At 38.8% G+C, this 17,551-nt stretch overlaps 2 long non-coding RNA genes across 2 annotated transcripts in view; one reads left to right on the top strand and one right to left on the bottom strand.

Moving 5' to 3' along the window:
* LOC140942261 (uncharacterized) overlaps positions 1–13,070 on the top strand; it is a 33,130-nt gene extending 20,060 nt beyond the window's left edge. The window contains exon 4 of the long non-coding RNA XR_012166517.1: positions 12,888–13,070. This is a non-coding gene — a long non-coding RNA (uncharacterized lncRNA). The remainder of the gene's footprint in view (positions 1–12,887) is intronic.
* On the bottom strand, positions 6,297–8,874 carry LOC140942403 (uncharacterized). The gene is made up of 3 exons (XR_012166542.1): positions 8,719–8,874; positions 7,242–7,326; positions 6,297–6,667 (listed from the first exon to the last, which is right to left on the bottom strand). It is a non-coding gene; the product is annotated as an uncharacterized lncRNA (long non-coding RNA).
* Positions 13,071–17,551: the final 4,481 nt, after the last annotated feature.

The following is a 17,551-nucleotide window of genomic DNA, read 5'->3' as shown; positions in this document are numbered from 1 at the left end:
ATTTAAGCTGATCAGAAATGGAGAAATATTTTGAATGAATGATAATGTAGGTGAAATGATCTCTATGTGTTGCAAGGTTAGTGTTGAATGAGTGGGTGCTTGAGTGGGTTAGTTTTTGATAATGTGGGCACCTTACAGTCATGCCAGGTCAAGCATACCCCCATAGATTCCATTAATGAATTGATTATTTGAAACATGAATCTGTTAGTTGTTGCCACAGCCAGTATCAAATTCAAATCTGCATTACTGCATGCATAATAAGCAGTCAATTTGTTATGAGAACCTCCCTGTATTCTGTCAGATTGAAAGATTTTTGCATGATTAAAATTGCTTTGAAGACATTTATATCACAAAATATGAAGAAAACTGAGCTGGTAGTAATTTCATAACTACCTTTTGTGTGAATTCACTAAGGCACAGTGCTAAATAAGGAAATACCACATGGAGTAAACCGCAGTGATCTGCAGGCTTACAGGTTAATGCTTGCCAACATTAACTTTTATTTTATGCTAAAATATCATTAATAATTATTTTGTGGAATTTTGTTACCTTCCTCTATTCCTTTCATCTCCAGGCACCTACAATAAGGTAATAAACAGTTTCAGTATACAAAGTCCATGTTTTACTGGTGAATTAGACAATGAATGGCAGATTTTATTATTATTATTGTTTTAAACTTTATTATGACAGAGGCCATAACCTGAGTTAAAATCTGAGTCATTATTATGAACACACTCAAATTGGATGTGCTCTAGTTATGATTTAGATAGCTTACAGCACCTGTAACCTAAGTCTTGAAAAAATCTCTTTCAATAAGAGAAGTTAAGGATGAAAGAAGAGAATAGCACCTTCACAGTTTTGGTAAATATGATTGATATAACAGTCCATACTAACTGCAGGCATATTCTTGTGAGAAATACAAAAATACCCTCCTTGCTTTCGGTATTCAGTTCATAAATATTGGACTGAGATCTTGTACAGTATAGATTCAGTGCAGCTTGTCATGCATGTGCATAAAAGCTAAGGTTTGAGCCTATTTAGTTCAATTTGCACAATATGAAAAAAAAGATACAAAAATTGGACCCATCGTACAAGGTCACACAAACCATATCTGGTCTCATACCAGAGAGAGATATGAGAGCTGGCTGGCTAGCTTAAGCTGTTTGCCATCTCATTTATCTGATAATTGTAGGCCATGACCTTGAAAATTAGTTCAAACAAACGAGTCACCTGTTTCTGGTCATCTAATTATTGCGGGCCACTGATCACACAGAGAGGAAGCTATAATTGACACAAACTGTTGCAATTTGAATGCGTTTATAATAGTTTCTACATCTACACGATTTATTTGCAAAATCCTTTAAGGACATCTAGCAAATTCCAGTACAAAGTACAAGAATAAAAACGAATAAATAAATATGTGCAAATAAGGTAATAAATAATTGTGATATAGTAATGAGGAACTAAATAACAATCAGTTAATAATTAAGTTAAGAAAACTAAAACTTAAGCAGAGATATAATTATTTACAGCAGCTTTAAAATTACTTATTGAGGTCATGTTTATGATATTTGGCGGTAAACTGTTCCAGTCATTAATCGTTCTAGGCCAGAATAAGCTGTATTTATACTCATCACATGATGTTTGTACTGGAATAAACTTCATTGGGTGTACCTGATCGAATACCTGATCCAGGCTATTTGGTACGTATGCCAGCAACTGTACTTCATGCACCATTTGTCTATAACGAGAACCAGACAAAAAAATTGTCACCAAGTAAGAACACTGCAGACTATAACACATGTGCTTTACACACCAAGGTATTGCAGTGAGGATATAAATTCAGAGTAAATAACAACATTAAGAATGGTTAACAGAAGATAACACTGCTTGCACCGAAATACTGACTTACTCGTTGTTACGGTTGGCGGCTTGCACAAGCTGAAAGGGAGATGTAAAGAAACCAACTTATGTCAGCACTTAAACCAAACTTTTTCAGCGAAATGCTATCTGTCTTGAAATATTTTGTTTACGCCAGCTTTTTGGCTAGGAAAGAGTGCAACGAAAGGTAGGTGGAGGAGGTGGGGGCGGGGGTACTATGTTTATTACCATAATTTCTGGGAACAAAATTAAACATTTTTAGACAGGAAAAAATAACTCCAGAGAGCAAAACAGAGGGAGGTAGTGACCATTGTTTCTCTTTGTCCAGTTTCTGTTTTGTGAGGGTACATTTTTCTTTTTTCCTTTAATATGTTTCAGTTCAGTGAAAGTAAGTATGTAACAAAGTGCGTCGGTTCAGGACTGTTGTTTTCTATTTTTGTGAGAGTTAAAAACGGTTCAGTTGTACCAAGTTACTCACTGTGTAAAAGGTGTAAAGTTAATATCTCAGGGTAGCTGAGTACCGTCTAAATATCACAAGGTCGACCTCTTAACGTGTTCGCTGCCAGAGTCAGTAATGGAGACAAGTGATCATAATTCACTGTAACATCATTGTCCAAATCATCTGTTGCGATGATCGTTTAAATGAGACGTCTTCAACAGTGCTTGCTGTTGTCTGTATTTCAGTATTTTGCAAAGGTTAAGTTGAAAATGTTGTTGAATTTTAGGCCCTGGTCAATCCTAAGCGTGGAAGAATACATTTTAATGTCCAAGCTGTAGTGCCCCGAGACAGCCTAATATAAAACTGGTACAGGTGAAGCAATTCGATAGAGCAAATGGCAACAAGTTGTTTGGTATGGTGTGGTGTGCACAATAGCAAGGATGGACGTAGATTGCAGTTATCGAATTGTTTTTTAAGATCAGGCAAATTCAAGCGGCCATTCTCAGTTTGACATTCTGATGGTCAAGCTTTCAATTTTGTAGGTCAGCTCAGTTTTGTGTTTGGTTGGTTTACTTTTATAGTCTTTTCTGTTTTTTGTTCATAGGCTTAAAAGAAAAATGTTCAAAGCTCACATTGTACTTTCAATTTGTCAAGTATTATTTTTCTTAAAGTGTATTTTCGATTTCTTGAAATATCATTATTTGATTTTGTCGAAGAGTACACAGGTAGTGATGGTTTATGAAAACAACGATTAGGTGATAGATGTACTACATTAATACTAAAATTAAAACTCACAAAGTTAACTTACATTTCCGTTCTGTGGTGAGCCGGACATCTTCAAAATTGCTGCAAAAAGCAAGAGTTGTGAACAGTTATAACTTGTGTTAAAAGTGTTTTGCTTTATATATGCAAATGCACTGAGTCCCTTACCATCGAGGCTTGTGGAGGTAAGGTCTTACTAATGCACGTTGGAGCCCACCATCAAGACACTGAAAATTGCCGTTATGATCATTTTATTGTGTTATTATGTTTTATTTTTTTAAAACAAGATCAGTGACTACGAAGCCCTATTTCTACGTATCCATCGTTCGGTTCAATCTTAAGACTTTCCACTCTGCATAGATAAGCCTACTTTTGAACTTTGTTGGGCTGTTTCATCCGTTTTTAGTTTGTATTGGGTTAATGGTCATTTAAGTTAGGTATTCTTATAAGCGTTCTCGTAGAAGAATTGGGAAACGCGTCATTGAAAGTGAAAGGATACTGTTGCTAAAGTGAATACATACTCGATTTATGTTGTATCATTCGGTAACCGTTAAATAAATATGCCTGACATTCGCGCTCCGTTCAATGAAACCTAAGTGAGCTACTTTTCTTTTTTTTCTTTTGTTTTGTCGCGTAAACTTTTTAGATGATTTCAGACGAGATTGTTTGACCAGCTTTTTCCCGAAAATCCAGTTGTGGATGTGTTAAACGGCGACATTATCGCATCTGCACTGCGTCTAAAACAAAGCTGTTACTTGGGCTCACAATTTGACTCCCTCCTGCTATAAAAATCGGATTTGTTTATAAACGACTGTCAATATTTGCTTAATACTTACCTATTTCTTTAATGTAGAATAAACTCAGTGCCCGCAGCCAACTCAACGCACGTGTTAAGGATTCTACTTGAATTATCTATGCTGTTACGTCGTCCTTGAGTCACTTGATTGGTTCTCTCAAAAACAGCTCTACCTTATCGGTGGCGGATTTATTCTCTCAACATTTCGTCAACCTGGCTCGAAACAGTTTTCTTGTGACTCGAAAGCGTGTCAATATCTTTACACCACCGTATCTTACAAGCAGTTGCTATCCTCCAATACGCGACCTTAGTAAATTTTGCACTCATGGCCTCTCCCATTCAAGCAGCCCTTTCCTCACCCCTTTACCTGAAATGTTGCTACGCAGGCTACCCCCCCCCCTTTTTTTTATTATTATTATTTTTTTTTGACTTAGGTACTAAATGTTGCTTCGAACATGCAGGCTTAATCATGTTACAACATAAACGTCTACCTATCTGGCTTCCATTTGGATAAAATTGGCTGGGCGGGGCCCTCTTCACTTTAGGCTGACGCTAAATTCGAATTTCCTCTTATCCCAAATTTGAATTAAGCGCCCACGACACCCAAATTAGTAAGGGATTCTTTTTTCCCTGGCTAGACGGCTTTGACACTTTAATAAAGTTTCCATCTATCTATCTATCTATCTATCACGGTAAATCCATTGCCTTAAAACGGTTTCAGGCCAAAGAATTGGTGATATGTCAAGGTTTGCGCTTGCAATTTTGCGATTTTTTGCAAGCAGGCGAAACATCGCAGACTTTGCAGTTGCGTGCAAACCTGGTCTTGCCCTTTTCCGCACATATCAGACATTAAGCTAAAAAGATATCTTTGTTTGGAGAAACTCAGGAATACAGACACGAGAAAGTGTTCTTGCACTTAACTAAGGAGCTGCATGCTCTAAAAAGGGTCCTAATTCCTTTGTATCAAGTACAAGTGCGAATTTAATAAAAGTACACGATTAAAAGTGTTTTAAATTAGCTTTACATTTTCTGTGATCAGGTGTGTTTTACTCGGTAGCTGTTCTTTTTAATAGTCTCACTGTAGAATTTTGAAATTGAAAGTCGAAGCGCCAACAACTGGTTCAAGTCTTTATTTATGTTTTTTATTGGGCGAATATGGCGTCAAATTAGTAGAGTCATCTAGTAGAATTATATTGTACTTACTGTTAGAGTGAGCAGTTGTGAGGTTCAGTCACGTTGTCGTTGCCTATCCTCTATTCCTCGTGTGGCTACTGTTAACTTTCCAACCTTTGATGTTGTTTAAAGTGTATATGACACCTTTTTTTCAGTATGTATAATATATGTATTCGAAATTTAAACTCGTCAGAATCTTGCAAAACCTGTTTTTTCGTCTTCAAAACACGCAGATTTCCCTCCAAAAATGTCCGTCCTATCGCGGGGCCAAGTATGACGTAGAATGATTTGAAAAAATCTAGATTTTTTGGAGTTCCCAAACCACGAGGCTAAGCGCAAAACCTTTTATGTGAAAATGAGTTTCATTTGCCGAAGAATTAAAAAACATTTCCGATCAATGGCTTCGATTTCCGATCAATGGCTTCGATTTCCGATCAATGGCTTCCGATCAATGGCCTCTCTTTGAAACAGTGGCACGGGGGAACTCGGGCCGGAATGGCCTAATAACAATATGGCGGCAAATATGAAGGATTTTTGTTGTCGACAACTCCCCAATCATCTTCACAATCTTCATTTGCTTTGCCGTACGTTTCTTACAGGCAAATACATCGCTTAATTCAAAAAACACAAAACAATTCTCTGGGACATTTCTCGAGAAGAAAAGAAGTTTTTGGACGGCCAAAATTCAAGAAATTAAAGTTTAGAATTGTTAATTAAACATATCTAAGGGCCAAAATCAGTTTGAAAACATTTCTTGTCAAATACTCTTTAATCCCATGTGGAAAGATGGTTCATGCAATCCGGGACTGTTTCGTTGTCGCTTTTTCATGTGCATGACTAATTGGCGACCAATTTGCCAAGCAGCGACGATAAGCTCTGTTGTTCTTTATCTCAGTTTATCGTTGACTTCTCCAGCAAGCGATGTTTTCCGATCAAGTTACTACCTGGCCCGCGTCTCACACGCAAAAGGAAAATAATGAAGCGGGAAACATCAGAGCGATAAAAGTAAACCAACCAAACACAAAACTGAGCTGACCTACAAAATTGAAAGCTTGACCATCAGAATGTCAAACTGAGAATGGCCGCTTGAATTTGCCTGATCTTAAAAAATAATTCGATAACTGCAATCTATGTCCATCCTTGCTATTGTGCACACCACACCATACCAAACAACTTGTTGCCATTTGCTCTATCGAATTGCTTCACCTGTACCAGTTTTATATTAGGCTGTCTCGGCAAGCGATGTTTTCCGATCAATTTACTACCTGGCCCGCGTCTCATACGCAAAAGGAAAATAATGAAGCGGGAAAAATCAGAACGATACTCGCAAGGGAGGAAGACGCGCGTTTCCTGTGTGACTTGCGCGCATCGCTTTAAAACTCGCGGCGACTGTGTCCCGGGGGTGTCCGCACAGCCGTTGCCCCGTACGAATACAGATTTCATCAGTCTGGAGGCTTGGATAGAACCTACGGTTGTTGTTTCTTGCTGCTAGGACTGTTTAAGACATGGCCATTTTGGCGATATAAACTTCTGGAATTATTGCCTGTCAAATTTGACGTTTTTTGTACCACGTGTCATCTCGGCATCCAATGTTTTCCTTACGCACACTTGAGCAGCTGTATTGAAGAAAAAACGAAACGATCTTGTTTGCTGAAAGCTTTAAGGGACAAGTACAACGAATTTCAACTAAAAATTGCTAATAGAAAGCGGTAACTTATCCTGAACTTCCTAAGAGGAACCGGGGGCAGAAAAATAACTTAGAGTATAAGAGATGAAGCAGGGGCACCCAACGACAATTTTCGGAAAATATCTGTTCGGAAGACGATTTGAGATCTAGAATTTTCCGGACATTTGATGTAACATTGTTTGCTTGCATGCCTCTGCTAGGATTTTCGAACATCTAAAAACTACTATAATTGCCCATTTTTAACGGATTTTTACTGTTAAAACGTCACCCAGAATTTTCGGGAGCCTTTTTTCTGGCTGAAATTTTCGAAAAGGTAAGTTTTGATCCCTATAATTTTCGGATCGCTAGACTTTCAGCTAGGAAATCCGCACAGATAAAAAATTATTAGGGGATAAAAATATGCCTATATCTACCGTTTAGATACTAAAGTACGTTGAACAATGCTATGTTTAAGTGGTTTTGAACTATATTCTCGTTGGGTGCCCCTGGCATGATTATCTTACTCGGTTTTTATTAATTCACTTATTTCTGCGGCATCTGTGGCAAGTCCCTCCACGTACACCAGTCTTCCTAGGAGTATCTTCAGAGCTTAAACAAGAATAAGGGCAACATTAAGGCGAGAAAACTTCCGTCAGTAAATGCAGTTACCGTGGCGTAATACTGTATTTCCGCCGTATTTGTAATGGTAACAGGACTGAGTGGAGTCCAATTCGGTCTGTAATCATACGAGTGATTAACAAAATCGGACGACCGCGTAGCGGGAGTCCGATCTGTTTAATCACGAGTATGATTACAGACTGAATTGGACGACACGGAGTTTTGTTACCAATTAATCATAACTTTAACAAAATTTGTGATATATCAGCCCTTTTTTAAAATCAAAACAGAAGAAATTCCAATTTTTTTATGCTAGTAGTGAAAAGAAGCCATTTAAGCGCGCGTGATGGCGCGTACTGTCCAATTACTTAGGCATGACGCGTACTGTCCTATTAAATTGTCCAATTAAGGCTGAAATCAGGGCAGTTGATAGCCAATCAGATTCGAGAATTTTGTCATAGTTATGATTCGTCTTTAAATGAAGTCAAATGCTGACCTATGGTTGCCGGCCTAATATTTGAATTTCAACAGAAAACACCCCTTAGCCTGTTTTTTTCTTCACTTCTAAAGATCAGGTGTCGATAGTTAGTTATAGATAAAATCCCTGAAATATGGTTTGAAGTTTCGGAAAGGTGATGCACTTTCAAATGTTTATCCGCCTCCAGCTAATTGTACATACGACTTTGTTGCTGTGTATCGCGGCTCTTAAAATACAATTATTATTTTGGCGTAACCGTGTAAGTGTTTGTAAAGAATATAGTTTTGTCTATGTGCCCATGCCGAAAAGAAATTTTTTTTCATAACTGGGCTGTTCGGCCTTTATCCGTCTTCCTTCAAAGAAAAAATAGGTTTGCCGCTCCAGAAAAATTGAAATCGGTGTACACAGAACCCTGCGTAGTTTTTGTGATCTTTGGATTGTTTATTTTCACTATTTAAATAATCGGCGACTTCCAGCAGTTAGGGGTTCAACCCTTTAAAATTAGATCGTGTACTTCGTAACACGAAAACTCCCTGCGACAATGTGACAGTAACGTGGGACGTGAACTGTACACTCTCCTTATATTTCGAAATAAATATATATCATTTACATGAAAGTGATTTTACTCTCCTAAAGATTTTTGAATAAATATTCAATCCGTTAAAGAAAACCTCTCTGCTGTGAGACTGTAAAAGTGGTAGGAAAGGTAAACGTTACTCTTCTTGGTTGCACTGAAATATCTTCATACGAAAACCCTGCCGGTGTGTCACATCCATTTACTTCTTACGAAAAATCGTTGTCACACTATGTTAGCAATTGAATTGAACTGCACTGTTTCGAAGTGTTCCAGTAGTTGTGAACTTTTGTACGGAAAAAAAAACCCTGGACTCGATCGCTTTACTTACCATCTCGACTAACACGCCAGATATAAGAAACTTGCAACGCCATACTCGCTTTCGCTTGCATCTTTTTGTGTTCGACGGAAGTGGCGTTTTCCCCTCTAGCTGTAGATAACAGCCTCAGCCTTGCTAACTGAGGTAAGAAGTTCTTAAACGTGATACTGAAGGGTCAGATTTTTACCTCTTATTAAACCAAACGGCTGTATTTGTGTACTGCTTAGTCTGCTTCTCATGATTGGCTGATCTTTGAGATTGTATAGACAATCATTTCCTTGAAAGGTGTCTTCATTTAATTCCTTTCCTAGAAAAGATTAATGAGGGGAAAAATTAGCATTTTGTTTTCATGTCTTGTTTTTAATTCGTCTTTTACCGTAAAGAATTTTGTCAAGAATTTTCTTTCAACATTACAAATGAGAAGCTAGATTCAAGAAAAATATGGTGTAAAAATAGCAAGGCATATCATTTTTCCTCTTTCTCGCTAAATTTTGACGAAGGCAACTTTGTATAATAGATGTAAAATGAAAAGGACTGACAGCTGGTTGAAAGCCGCAGAGGTGATTATTTGCTTAAGTGGGTATATGCTTAGCCACCCACGCAGGCTTTTTTAGGGGAGCTCGTTTGTGGGGAGGGATGAAAAACGAGCTCCCTAAAAACGCCTGTGTGGGGGGCTAGTATATGTTATTTCTAGTCTGTCTTGTAATGCCGCCCGTTGGGGGGTGAGGCGAAGAGACGGATGATATTTCAGACTTCAGACTAATGTTATTTCCAGCGTTGCGGGTTTCAATTAACTTGTATGTGTTCCTTTTAAGACAAATTAGTTTTCAATCCAAACGAAGGTTTTTAAAGGTGGTTGAATGAGGAATTCTCTTGCCAGGACAACGCGTGTGCGTATGATGATTATGATCTGTTAGGTCTGTAAAGATGGATCGCAAAATTTCCGGAGGTCTGTATACCGTATTTCCTCGAATAATAGCCGTCCCTCGAATAATCGCCCCCCTTTGACGGAATATTTAAAATAATCGCCCCCCCCCCCCCCCCTCCCGCTCCTCTCGCCATCCTCTCTTCCTTTTATCCTCTCCTTGTCAAGTTGAAGTGCAATGTGATCGCGGCAGCAAAACTGATTAGTGACGATTCAGACGCTCGATTCAAGCGATGAAAATTAATCAAGGTTCTAAAGTTGGAACACTTCAAAATCCCATGTTTATTTTATTTGATGTGACTATTTTTGGATTTAATGGGAAAATAAAACAAAATTTTTAGGGCACGACTTCCAGTAAGCAATATTTGAAAAAAGCGCCTCCCTCAAACAATCGCCTTCCCTCGAATAATCGCCCCCTTTTCGCGCGAAAAAAGAAATAGTTGCCCCCCGGCTATTATTCGAGGAAATACGGTACTTAACTGCAGATTTAATAAGGAGGAATACATAAAATATATGTTTTTTGCTACGAATAGGACCTACAGATGTACATCGCTTTCAATTTGTCATTTTATACTAATTAATCCATACCTAAAGCAAATATACATGAAGCCCTGGATATGAGCAGGTTTTATTCAATGAGAGGGGGATCACGTGATCATCTTTTTGTTTTGTTTGTTTGTTTGTTTTTCCATTAGCCTGCGTTTTTAAACCTTTTTCCCATTTGCTTATGGGTAGAATACTTTAGTTCACTGACTTGCTTCATAGTCTTTCTTAACCGGGGCAATTTACAAGCTGCTTTTAGAACTTGGAGAACTGCTTCTTTTCTGGAATGTTTAGGCATCTCCTTGTCCTACAACATTTAGCAACGAACTAGAAAGTTCTACGCGGGATCCGAAGTGAGCCTTTCAGGTTGCGCGCTATATAATAATAATTTAATCACTTTTATTATATGGACACGAGTGTTTTACTGGAAAATATGCCACTCGTAAAATTCATAAAAACTACATCCGGGACCCGAGTGGTTTATTTTCCATAATCTCACACGTAAGTTTATCGATGACGTAATTTCGGTCATTTCCCTCTATTATTTTATCAATGTCTTTTTGTCTATATAATAAAAAGAACATGACACGGCGGCTTGAAGATATGAATTTTATTTTGTCGTGGCAAAAACAATATTTTACTCACTCGCTGCGCTCGTTGGTAAAATATTGTTTTGCCACTCGAAAATAAAATTCATATCATCGCGCACCGTGTAATATCCTCTATATATTGCACGGGTATTCATAAAAATGATCAAATGCGCATTACATTAGTAATAAAAGCATGAAAAAAAAAAACTACAAACCTATTTACAATAAGCCAAACAATAAAAATATATACACCTCCGCCATAAAAATCTAAAGTATCGTTATGTAACAATTAAAATTCATTCAACCATAAGCAAACTTAAAAAGATACGTCTTAAGATTGCTCTTAAAAGTATGCAGGTTTGGAATATCTAGAAGCTCACGCGGAAGAGCATTCCATAAGTTGGGCGCAGCCAATCGAACCCTACCGTCTTCGTCCGACGAAAACGCCACTAAGGAATTGACTACTTCAGCACGATTATTCCAACTCGCTTACTTGTAAAATATGGGCGAACTCTCTTGGAGTGAAATTCATAGAAACTGATACCCTTGAGCCTTATGTCCCAGCCTGGATCAGAAGAGGTTGAGGAGTGAGTGATACCCAAGGAAAGAAAGAGAAAGAAAGATTTGTCTTCGTTTGTTTGCGTTCTTCATTAAACCTGAAATTAGGCATTTTCACGTTGTAGTCCTGCAGTGACGGAAAGGAAATGTACAAAAAAAGCGTCGTGAACGTGCAAGAGTGAGTTGTTGTTTTGCAACTTATTCCTTTTTTGACGTTATCGTTGCTGTAGCCGTCATAAACTCCTTTCAGCAGCAGCAGTAGAAATTGAGCGATTTTTTTCACTCGACTTCTGCCATGATCTCTTGGTATCTATATTGGATTTTGCGCGAAAAATTGTCTGTATAGATAGTTTTGTCATTGGAGTAATAGTGTAATGCCAGACGGTTAAACTATTCTTCCGCTTTATCCATCAGATGCGTTGCGATGTGAAATGTGACAGTTATTGCGATCTGGGAAGCAACAGTTCAATAGGCCATTTCCAAATTCCAAAAAACTCTCATTTTCTAAACGAGGCTAAGTGCACAACCTTTCTTGTGAAAATGAGTTTTATTTGCCAGAGAATAAGGAAACATTTTCATATCAATAGCTTCGCACGTAACCTCGCTTTGAAACAGAAGCTTGGTGGGAGCCTGGTACCTTTCCCAATAGTGCCCGCCACTTGGCCCGCCTCAGTAAGAAATTCCAGGAATGTGATCTCTGTAGTACGAACATAATGGTTTTAAGTCGCTTGCCTTTTTGAAAATGGTTGCAGATGAACTGATTTTTCTGGTATGTGTTTCCCGTGTGGAATATTTTCTTAAGATCGCTGACTTAGATATCAGATGTTGTAGATGAGATGAAATATGAGATGTTTTGCGCGAAGGTTGGGTACTGAACAGGATCTTCACCGGCCCAAGCATGCGGTTTACCTCTGCCTGATGTGGTGTTGGACTGCCGGGTTGTCGGTCAAGGAATAAGTAACGTACTAAGAATAGCCTTGGAAATTTATTAAATACATTACATCTGTTTTGAAGAGCTTGAGTGTTGCCTTTTTGAACTAAAGTGACGACCTCAACATAGTCGCCCCTATCCAAAAGATTATCGAATAGAAATCTGCTATTTTTTCTCTAAAAAACGGATTTAAAGGTATCTCCTCATTCAGAAGGAGTGGGTGCCATACTTTTGTTCTCGTTTTTTGAAAACGAGTGTTTGAAAATTTACAACTTAGCCTCTTTCTGATAATAATTGCCTTTCATTTGACCTAGTGAAAAGATTTCTTAACGGCGAAAGAGCAAGTCCCTTACAAATATCAGGCATTAAATTCACTACGGTATCAAAATAGATTGCTTATACTTTCAGTTAAGTTCATATAAAACCTCAAACAGCAACCCCTTTTCAAGTAGTATTACACAGCCCAGAGTTTTGCTGGTTAAATTTAAGCGCTGCTTGGTAGTCACACACACGAAACACTGATAAGCACATACAACGTACGCAGAAGCAACAGCGTACTTTTCATTAGCGGCCTTTGTTTATGGGAGACAAGAGTTACCGCAACAAGTTACCGCTTTTACGTATGTTTCCACAGGTAACAGAGGACTTCAAATAAACGTCACCGATCGTAGCGTCTTGCGATCGTGTTCCAAGTGTGGTCGCGTTATCGTCGAATGGCGCCGACTTTGGTTGTCTGGGTACCAACGATTGTCCCCCAGAGGGTGACGTTCGCTTTCCGAACGAGGCTCGGAGTCCCGAGGTAAGCCAATCTTGGTATGTTCGGAGCCCTCATTCTTTAGGTCTGCGGTCTATATGTTGCGTAACGGAATGTCATCAAAATAAACCATTGTCACATTGTCTCGTCGCCGACGTCATTGCTTAAGCTCTAATAACCAACTAAACTCCTCTGGACCGTGTGATTTTTCTGACATGCGTATTGCCTCGTGTGTTTAAACCAACCGCTAGTGATTTACCGAACGCACAATTTTTACCCATTTGTAGCATCTTTGTTACTTACTCTTTGCAAGTACTTGAATCATCTTAGTCCTTAAAAAAGGATAAGTTAGTATTAGAAACTCGCTTATATCACCTGCACCTTTTTTGGCATCATAACTATTAAGCTGATTCGTCCCCAGTCGTCTCTGACAACCTCTCCCTAAGGGCGCGCGGGGGTGATGGGAAGGAGGAAGGCGAGGAAGAGAGTCTTCCTCTCTTCTCCCTTCCCATCACCCCCTGCTCCCGCCGTGCGCGTTACGAGTCAGGCTATTAAGCTAAATCGAGAGTACGGAAGGCTTTCTAGTAGAGTAGTGCTTATCGCCGAATACATGGAACCTATTCTATCAGTTGTCGCATCATCAGTCATTTACAATCCTTGCTTCCCCGGGTGGAGGGCTGGGAGAGGTGACTCCCTTATAAAAAGACGGGGATGCTCGTCGTCTCCCTAGGGGTAGAAATTACAGATTTCGGTCTGTCTTAGGGTGTTCAGGACAGAAAGCCATAGTTTTACCCATAAAGGTATCGCCTAGGGTGACACTTAAAGAAAATTCTATATCAAACAAACCAAGCACCATCAGCATCATCCTGTGTTGAAAACAATCTTTTTTGTATAATAATATTGTTTTCCGGCTCTGGCCAAATATTCTTATTTTTTTGCCGATGTAAAGCTCCCTGAATTTCCAGTAAATATTCTTAGTTTATGGCGTATAACACCTCCGTTTTAGAATGTATAGAGAAGATATTTGGCTACCTTATTACATGAAATTTTCGCGACACGTTAATTTCGCGATATTTCTACTGTTGATTCTACTGTTACGTTTTTCTTAATTTTGACGTTATTGTTCGTTTGATAATAAAGTTGTTTAATTTTATTCAAATACATGTTAAATAACATTACCCGGCTATGAAATGTAAATTGTTGTACTCAAAAAGCGCGAATTTAAAGTGATTCAAAATATAAAATTTTCTCAAAATCGCGAAATAAACATGTCGCGAAAATTTCATGTAATAAGGTAGTACAGGTGTCTATCGTTTTATTGGCTAGTTTTGCCAGTTAGAGAAAGGAAAAATTTTGTAGTTTAAAACATAAAAAATAACGAATCATTGTGGAGAGATAAAGAGTGTACAGCATATGGTGAAAACGGAGAAAAAGAATCTCCGCTTTTAAAATTATCTGGATAAGTGTTGACAGGGTTTAGTTGTCTGTTTTGGTACAGTCTCCTTAAGGATTCAAATAGCGCCCGAACCACGCGGAAATTGATCTCTTTTAGAGGTTTAATTCTAATTTCCCAACAAGCATCCCCGTCGCATTCATATGGTCCCCCACCCCTCCTCTGGTCTGTCCCTAGCTTCTACATTGCATGTGACAAGGCCAGTAATTTTGCTGTCAAAAATATGTTAAGTAGTGCATTTTGCTTTCCTCATTTCGTGCTGGTCATCTCGTTTGAAGAGTCTTCTCATTATAAGCATAGTTCTCTCGGCGTATTGGCTTTATAGCCAATACGCATTGTGTCAACGTCTGTGTTAGTCCATCCGTCCGTCCGTAAGGGTATTTCTGTTGTCCTCGTAGCGCGAGGCGTTAAAGCTTAATCTTCAGAGCCGAAGGTACTGGGCTCGATACCCGCTATCGCCCTTTTTTTCACAACGAATTTAATAGATTCTTTTTTTCCTTTCTTTCTTTTTTAAGCCCAACAATTTAATATCATGAAAGTACATTAATCATTTCGAAGATAATTAGATTAAAAGAAATAAATTTGTAAGAAGTTGGTCTTTGCTTTTTTTTCTTTTTTTTTTTTTTTCGCTTAAAAAAACAAGGTACACTGAAAGAAACAAACTATTAATAATTTAAATCTGCTCGTTTGAAATTAAATGTCTTCGTAGCACACAGCTTTAACATTTATAACCTTCGAAGCAGAAGCACTGGGTTGGATATCCGGCATCGCCCATATTTTCTTCGCCGAATGTAATAGATTTTTTTCTTCTTATTTTTTTTTCTTTTTTATGCTTTCTGGAGTACAGACTATTTATGGCCAGTAAGTACATATCCTCTCAGGGGACTATTTTTTGTTAAATCAAATCAAATCTTACCATTTCGAACTCTGGACCATATGAGGCCATCTACACAAAGCGCGGGGCGCAAAACGATGGTTCACTACAAAACGTGGTGAACTGTTTAGTTGGGAAACAAAACGTTGGCTCGGCTAGGCGGGTTTCCCTTTTGTGATGGTAGGGTCACCCTCCTAGCCGGGCCAACTTTTCTCCGTACAAACACTTTAGCTCGCCCAGCCGGGTCAACTTGATGAAGGCGAGAGAATCAAAGCATGCTGTTGGCTCGGGAAAAGGGTCAACATTTTTCTTGCATAAATCCTCGCTAAAGTTGACTCGGTTTGGAGGGGGACCCTCCCTCTACCCAAGACGGGTTTACCCCTCATAAACGGGGCCTTCAATGGATTATTAACCATTTTTTCTTTCCTTCACCTGGCATGCCCTAGCTACTATGTGGGATCATGAGAAGATCCGGAGTTTGTGTATCGGACACTTGGCGGCCTTCCACTACAAGAACGCCTTTCCTTCGACCCCCACAAGAGCCGTACCAGTGTATAGTATAATCAGAAGAAGAAACATGATTCTGCATGCTAGCAAGTTAGCAAGACAAATGGCAGTACAGAAAAGCAACGTTTACCTTAATTAGAGTCGCCTTTGGCCGGCAATTACGACAGGCTACACAAGAATTCTTTTGGACTGTTAAATTTGTGTAGAGCTATTAGAGAGATTTAGAATCACTTCTGCGGTCAATGGCAAACGTCACGGTACCACATGACCAAGTTTGCACTTTACTTTTCGTTTACCTAACCAAAGATCACACTGACCCTTATTAGCGAACAAAGATTGTGTTGTTGTTGTTGAACTAGCGAAAATTTGGGCCTGTTTATCTACTGAGGCGACCGTAGCGCGATTGAAAAAACTGACGTTTCAAGCGCTAGCCCTGAAGGTGGATTTTCACTGTCGCGTAATTTTTATGCGCGTACGCACGTAAATTTTAGGAGTGTAAATAGAATGGAGGCAGTGTATGAAAGGTTGCACGTAAACGTAAACGTTCCACCCTCTTTACCCTCATGATCAGTGCCACGTTACCACTGAAAATCGCAGTGCACGGCAGTTTTGAATCTCGACCCTAGAGCTTTATCTTTGCATGACGAAATTGGGCTGAAAATTGAGCAACAGGGGGCAGGTTTTAATCACTCCGATTAGAAAAGCATGCGGAATTTTGTTTAAAAAACACCCTTCAGGCCGTTTTCATATGTGGCCGTTTTTGTACACTGCCATTAGGGAGGTTAAGCAACGTAGAAGGCGACGGCAACGAAAATGTCATTAAAAAAGTGAAGTCGCGCTTCTTCAAACTTTATGGCACTTATATCATCTTGTTCCATTCTTGTTCAAAACGTACCTTTTAAAGATAGCTTTTTAATTGACTTATTTGTTATTTTATTCATTTTTTTTACTTATTTTCTTTCTTTCTTTCTTTCTTTATTTCTTTATTTGAATGTAGCTTTTAATTGACTTATTTTTATCTTATCGTCTGTAATCCGCTTATGAAAATATTTCTATTGAATATGCGCAATATAAATGTCATATTTATTATTATTTATTATTATTATTAAGAGACTGTATCGAAGTTCAGGAAAAGGAAAAGAAATACGTTGTCTTGTGTTCACGTCCCCCACCAAACGTGAAATTAGGCAATGTCACGTCCTAGTCATGCAGTGACGGCAAAGAAATGTGCAAAAAAGCGTGATGCACGTGCAAAGTTGTTGTTTTGCCACTCTAAACCTATTCCCTTTTTGCCGTTCTCGTTGACGTCGCCGTCGTCGTTGTTTAAGCTCCCTATTGTTTTCTATAACGGGAAGTTACATGTACCAAAACGGGGAACGAGGACGGGGTACGGGAAAAAGAAATATGAAGCAGAGAATTGAAAATAAAGTTACTGATAGGGCGTGGGTTCAGCTTAGGTTTTGTTCCCATTTTTTCATTTTCTCGTTTCCCGTGCTCGTTCCCCACTCCCCGTTTCCCGTTTTAGTAACATCCTTTTCTAACGCTCAGACAAAAGAAGCTCTCTCAGAGTGACAAAACGGCTCGTTATGATCTTCGGCTGGCCCGACCTAACGACCTACCTCTACCAAAGAAAGGGTGATGGGGGAAACAACACATTTTATGGGCGTAGCCGCCAGTTTCTTTTTCTGCTATTTATTTTATTTCCTATTC

The sequence above is a fragment of the Porites lutea genome, chromosome 6 (genome assembly GCF_958299795.1).
Source record: "Porites lutea chromosome 6, jaPorLute2.1, whole genome shotgun sequence".
Taxonomy (NCBI): domain Eukaryota; kingdom Metazoa; phylum Cnidaria; class Anthozoa; order Scleractinia; family Poritidae; genus Porites; species Porites lutea.
This window is presented reverse-complemented; position numbering and strand designations above follow the sequence as displayed.